Genomic DNA, 7,456 nt, shown 5'->3' on the forward strand with positions numbered 1-7,456 from the left:
CTTTCCCTGATTCATTGTGATCCCGGTAGCCTCGTGTAGAAATCTTTTGAAAAACCAGTTACCTCCTTCAGACTGTATGGATTGTGGTAAAGAAAAACCTTCGCCTATGGGTGGAGGTGCACTGGAGCATGCTGTAACCCGAGGTCTAGTAGTGCAAAATGTAAAGTGCAGCGACATGTGGCAGCTCCAGGTCTGGGGACTAGAAGGTGAGTGGGATGTAGTGATTTGTTGGCTCAGCCCACTGCAGTCCACAGCATTGACAACTGTGTGATTTTTGGCAAAAACTTAGGGACGTCCACAGAGGCTGCAAGGGTTCCTGGGGTTCTCAGGAGTGTCCCAAGTCCAACAGCTTGGGGCCAGGGCAAGCAGTAGTTGTGGCCAGAGCCAGTGGTGTACACACACTCAGCTGCAGGGACCAGGTGCAGGTGCCTGTTTAGTGACAGGGGCCAGTTGTAGATACACATAGCAGTAGGGGCCAGGGCAAGCAGCAAAGACCAGGGCCAAGTGTAGGCACACGGGCAGCTGAAGGGGCCCTAGTTGTCAGTGTGCACTGCTGGGCATTGCCAGGGGCGCATTGGAGTAGAGGCCAGTGTCAGGAGTCAGGCTAGGAGCATGTAGATGTGGGGTTAGAGGGGCTAGCTGCAGGTAAGCCCAGTGGTGCAGGCCAGTTATTGGGGATAGGGCTGATTTTAGGCTCACAAGCAGCTGTCAGTGTGCACTCCTATGGCTGCACAGTCTCCCCACCGGCATACACATAGCAGTGGATGCCATTGACAGATTTAGGTCAGGGCTGAGCAGGTGCACCACTGGGGGAACTAATTGTAGGTGAGCCCAGTCATACAGGCCAATACAGGCAATAGGGTCAAATCTGGGTCCTCAAGCAGCTGTGTGAGCTATGGCTGTCAGTGAGTACTTCTGTAGCTGCAGTATTTTGCCACCATAACACACACAGCAAAGGAGGCCAGTGACAGGTGTCAGGTAAGAGGCATGCAAGTACAAAGGTAGAGGGGCTAGCCTGAGGGAGTGCACACACAGAGGAGGGCATCAGCTGGGGGGAGTCTTGGCTGGCATCTTGGACTCACGCAGCTGCAGAGGCTTAGACCATCTTCCAGGGTCCAGCACTCCGTAGGGCAGAGGGGAGGGAGAGAGTGGGGGTACTCAGGTGCTTGTTGTCAGTGAATGCAAATACCTGTGGGGCAAAACCCAGTGAACTGCAAGGGGTCTGCAACAGCTGTGCCGGCCCTTGATTTCTTCAATGGAGAAAGCTGCTATGGTCATCTATAGAAAAGATCACTAGGAACCACAGTTGCGTCCATGTGTGGTTTATATTGGTAGTCCCTGCTTTTCTTCTTTGTTCCCAGCTGTCTCTATACTTCTCAGTTTTACAGGTCTGGGTGGGGTGAAATGGAAGAGAGTCCTTTGTGTTGTGCCCTAAAAGGCTGGGGAAGCTGGCCCCTCAACCTCCTCTCCCTTTCTAGCTGGAGAGCTCCCTCTTAGTGCTGAGCAATGCCAGGCTGGAGAATGGGATGGTGCAGGCAAAATGAAGCTATTCTTTCTTCCTTTTTTGTGAGGTTATTCTCAGTCTTTTGTTCCTCTGAAGTTGCTGAGTGCTCCCAGCAGCTCTAGAGCTCGCCCAAGGCTGTTTTTGTTTGTGTACAGCTTTTCTAATTGTTATTTCTGTGGGGAGAGGGAGGCTGGTGTCTCCTACACTGCCATCTTAGTGACATCTGACCCCTAGGTTTTTGTCCAGAAAAACTGGATACATAGTGAAACCCTTCCCTGAAATGGGTAAAAATCAAGACAGGAACAAATCTGATGGGAAAAAATCGAGTTCTTTTTTGACATATTACCTTTGAGATGTTTAATATGTTACAAAAGTTATCCTAGTGGAATTATCAAATAGGCAGGTGGACATTTAATTCTGAAGCTCAGGAGCTTTATAGATCTTTCCTAACAGGTAACGTTGCAATATAGAAACTTTAGATCAGAGAGATTAAGTAACCTAATCAAGATTATAGCTTAGAAATAGCAGATATCCAGACTCCCAGTCCAGTGCTTTTTCCAACAAAAATATGAACCCTGAAACAAAGAAAATATATTGTTCCATCTGTGCCCTTTTCCGCTGAGCTGCATGTAAACATTTGGGGAGGGTCACTTGGAGATTGAAGGAACGCAAGGATGGAGCCGTATATTGTTAGCTCACTTTTCTTTCACAAAGTGATAAGTAGCAAAAAAGAAAAGGCCTAATTAGTGCTGGTTAATTCACCTTAAATGTAGTGAACTTTAGCATGCACAAATTTGACCTTCGGTTTAACCATTTATAAGTGACTCAGATTCCCATGATAGGTTGTGATTCTGCCAAAGTTACAAATTTGCATCAAGGTACTATGAGGCTATATTTGAGAAAGTCTCTTCACTAGTGAGTGAGCCTAGCTGTCTGCCCAATATCTACATCTCAAGTTGTTTTCATTCTTTCTACTTGTCTTGTTGGACATGGGGATTTTTATAAATGATAAAATAGTTTGATTCAAAAATGTGTAATAATCAAAAGCAAACAACAAAAATAAAAACTTCCGTAAAGAAGTTCAAATGATTCAAATATAACTTCGGTATTTTTAAATTAGCGATGTGAAGTAATTGTTTAAATTTCCTAGTGCTGCTTTATGACATCTGATAGGGGAAATTATTTGCTATCATGGTGTTTGGGAATTACAGCATCCTAAAATATATTTCTTACAAACATCAGGAGCTTGCGCTATTATTTATTCAAATGCCAGGGACTCTCCTGATTCTAGACTAAAAAAGCATTCATCATGAGAAAATTTTAAGACATGCATTAAAATGGAAAGAGATGAAGGCAAACTATGAGCATATCTGGTAGTACAGCTTTCAATCTTTGTCATGTGACTCTCTAATATTGGCAGTGATCCAATGAATAGAACAGTTGTTCCAGTTTTGATAGATGCTCATCCAATTTAACAGGACTTATAGATCAATGTAGTAGATAATCTGGACCAAGAGAACATGTTGTTAAAGAAAACTTTAGGAGAAAAATATACAAATGTTGCCTTTTCAGTTTAAAAATATAACATTCACCCCAACAGCAAAATTTTAAATTTGAAGAACCAGGTATATAACAGCAGAAAAATGAAAAGCAAACTCTCAGCAGGTACAAGGGATTCTGAGTAATGAATGAGTGCCAAAGTAATGAATACGAGATAAGTTGGCAGTAGCTTTGTGTGGGCTCACAAAAACTGCTACACACACTGCTACTAATAACACTGTCCCGGAATGAGGAAGATGGGCATGTTTACCCCCACCAGGCTATATTTAAAGAATCTCCGCCTTGTTCAACATTTAGATCTTGAACCTATACACATTGTCCAGAGCTGAATTTTGATTCTTCAGGCTAAGTAAGAATAATGGGGAAGAAGGACCAGAAGTGTACTAAAGAGAGAGATTATAGCATTTACTTAGCTTTAGTTCATGTGCGTGATTGTGTATGTATGTGTGTATTTAAATTTTCTCCCTAATTTAAAAGTGTACTCACTGTAAAAAAAAAAATCCAAACAATCCAGAAATGCGTAAAGTAAAACATTTAATTGTCCTTTCTCTCAAGTCCTACTTCCGAAAAGTAACTACTGTTTATATACGGTGTATATTTTCATAACCATTTTTCTCTGTGCTTTTACATATATGTATACATTTATATATATAAATTAGAGGAGGGAGAAAAGTTTTATGTTTTTTTACAAAAGTAGGATCATACTGCACGTACTGTAGTGTAGCTGTTTTCACTCAACACAGTGTGAACACCATTCTGTGTCCTTACAAAAAATCTACTTCATTTTTAATACTTTGAATACATAGAATAAATATTCCATAGATTGAATGTATGGAATCATAATATATTTAAAGACTTCTGAATCAATGGGCCTTTAGATTGTTTCCGATTTTTAGCTATCAGTATTACAAGCAATGTTGCATGGTAAATTTATATAGCAATGCCTGCTAGTGCAAGTATTTCTGTAGAACAAATTTTTATCAGAAGAACTACTGAGTCAATACGTTCTCTGATATTGTGAATGCAAATGTGGAAGCAGCAGCTGCATCCTAAGCAGAGGAAGTCAGGACATACCAGCAGGGAAAGGGACTACTCATCTGATATGGTGTAAGAGTCCCTAAAAGCTTTCCTGGCCAGAATTCATCTCTTCCCTAGCCTGTCCAAAAGCCTGGGATTCCCAGTGTAAACTAAAGTCCTTAGTAGCCTTCTGCATCTCCTCTTTAGTGGAGTCATAGCCTTACAAAATTTGGAAGTGGTAATATGCTCTACAGCTGAAATATTAGCAAGAATTTGTGTATCTGGTTTAATCAGTACATCTTTTCCTTTTGATACTTGATGAAAATCTTTATAAAATTTTAGTCTATTTTTCTGCCCTTGTGATTTTAGGGGACTAGGTTAATTTGCCTTTTTAAACCTGAAGACATTGTGGTATCTAAGAATCATTTTTAAAGTAATGTAATATTTTGCCCAAGATATAATATATTGATATTTTAGATATAGTCAGCTTCCTTTAGATATAGCATCCCGACTATCCAGTGAGTCAGGCAGAGCAAAGAGTACTTTGGTTTCATAAGTAAGAAAATTGAGGCTCAGAGATATTAAGGCATTAGCCTAGGACACATGAGGAGTATTGTCAGAATTCATCAGTGATAAGTGCATTATAGGAAATAGGAATGAATTCAAACTGATCTTAGGAAATATTCTGAAAGATTTAAATCCTGAAAGGGAGTTTCCTGGTGTTTTGTTTAAACACTGTTGTTTTCTCTTAGTTCTTAAAATATGATGGTGTTGTTTTGTTTACTTTTTTCCTTGTAAAATCAGTTTTTTTTAATTACGTTAATTAAAAGGTCTGATTAGCCTCATAATACTGAAACTGAAGGTTTTACACTACTACATACACTATGACTAAAGTCTAGATATATGCAGGTTTATCACTGGTGGATACATGAGCCAAGTTAACAAGGCAAGCTGGTGCCACCAGCAATAACATTAACAAGAAATGACCTTTCTATTATTCTTTCTAATGCATTGGTCATCCATCTAAGATTTACTCATGTTAACTCATTTAATCCATACAATCACCCTATGAGGTAGATTTTGTTACTATCTCTCTTTTGTACCTGAAGAAAATAAAGTGCCAAGCCATTAAGTGACTTGTCCAATGTCATGTAGCAAGAAAGTGGCAGAGCTGGATTATGATCTCCCTTGGTCTGGATCCACTATCTCTGCTCTTAAATCACAATGTCAGAATGGCAGTTTCTCACTGTCCTGTGTCACGCTCTAGTGCTTCAGAAAGCAAGTGGCTTCAGGAAGCAAACGCTTTAAACCATAACTTATATACAGTAAGTTCAGTATAAACATAACACACAAGCCCAGAGAAGCCAAAAAGACATTTATAAAAATTCAATTTCTCTAAGACCTCTACTCTTAGTTGAATCTGACCTAATGTGACTCTATCATACTTTAGCTTTTGTCGACTTTCCTGTGGGCCAAGAATAATAATGGAAGGAATTCATTCAGTTTTATTAGATTAATATTCCTAAGTGAGTGAGCTGTACAATAAGCCACTCATTCTTACCTCCTGGTTCAAGTTTCATCTAAATGTGGCCTTTACAATAACATTCTCTTTTTATCTATTAAAGTAGTATTCAGTTACGTTGTCGTAGGAAACTTTTGTTCTCTTTTCTTGAAGCTTAATAGGCTTAATTATGTTTTTATTAGCAACAGTCATATTTTAAAGCATTTTTATTATGTAGCAGCCAATATTTTAACAAATTGAGATATAATCTTGACAATGCCACTAAAATTTAACCAAAATCTCTCAAATCTACTGGAGTCATTATATATAATCTCTAGCAACAGTGCCTGGGTTCAAATCTCAGTTTAGCTACTTACCAGCTACATGCTCTTGGGCAAATTACTTAAATGTTTTGTAGCTTAAAATTTTCAACTATAAAGTAGGATTTGCTATTAGTATTAGTGTTCCCCAGAGAAAAAGAACCAATAAGAGATACAGATATGTATGTATACAAACAGATCTATTATGAGAAATTGGCTCATGCAATTATGGAGACTGAGAAGTCCCATGATCTATCATCTGCAGACTGGAGGCCCAGGAAAGCTGGTTGTGTAATTCCAATAAAACACAAAGACCTGAGAACCAGTGGGGGCCAATGACGTAAGTCTCAGTCTATGTCTGAAGGCCCAATAACCAGGAGTGATGGTATCCGAGGGCAGTAGAAGATAGATGTCCCAGCTCAAGCAAAAAAAAGGAAATTCACCCTTCTTCTGTTTCTTTGTTCTACTCAAGCCCTCAATAATTGGATAATGCCCACTGTGTTGGTGAGGGTGATCTTCTTTACTCAGTTTACCATTTCAAGTACTAATCTCTTCCAGAAACACCCTCGCAGACATACCCAGAAATAAAGTTTCACCAGCTATCTGGGCATCCCTTAGCCTAGTTAGGCTGACACATAAAATTAACTGTCATACCTACGTCACAGGGTTGAGAATTTATCAAGTGTTTACTATGCCAGGCACTGGTCCAAGCTCTTTAAATGTATTACTCATTCAATTCTTACAACTACTGAAATATTAAATTATCCTCAATTTAAAGATGACAAATTAATAAACTTCTCTGCAGAGAAAATAAAAAGCTAGTAAGTAGTCGAGTCTAGATATGAACTCAGCCAATTTGATTATAAATCTACAGTCTTAGCTGCTGCTACCCTCTGCATTTTTGAAAATTAGTTTAAAACAACAACAAACATCCAAACCCATTTTACAAAAGCAAACATGCTCTCTAATGGTTTTTCCCACTCTGACTTTCTGTCTGTAAGTTGCCAGACTAACTCTAATTTACCAATGAGATGACCCTCGTGTTCTATCTTCGTAGACCATGACTAAGATGACTCAAACTTCGGTTTGATTTATTTCTATTAACTCCAACTCATCTAAATCCCTTCATCTTCCACCAAATTCACACCATCTGCTATAGTAGATGCTAGGTAAGGGTTCATGACAGAATAAAACTCCTCATTAGAAACCCATTAGTGATTCTAGTTTTAGAATCACTGGAAAAATCTTCTTTCTTCTGAGATAAAATCTTATAAGAGATACATTTGGGAGAAAGACTAAGAAGTAAAATTTAACAATAAAAATTCTACGTCTCAAAGATTTTTTTAAAAAATCCAATTATTTATGGTTAATTTTATAGAAAAAAGGCAAAAATGGAAATTTATGTTGCTATTTTGGATGTGGAAATACTTTATTTTTATTACTATCAAGCCTTTAAACCAAAATAATAAAGCAGACCAATTTAGAAGGCAATACTTTAAAATATATTTTTTAAATGTGCATTATAGCCACATCTTACTATTTGCTATAATATAG

The sequence above is a fragment of the Pteropus alecto genome, unplaced genomic scaffold, assembly GCF_000325575.1.
Source record: "Pteropus alecto unplaced genomic scaffold, ASM32557v1 scaffold76, whole genome shotgun sequence".
NCBI lineage: Eukaryota > Metazoa > Chordata > Mammalia > Chiroptera > Pteropodidae > Pteropus > Pteropus alecto.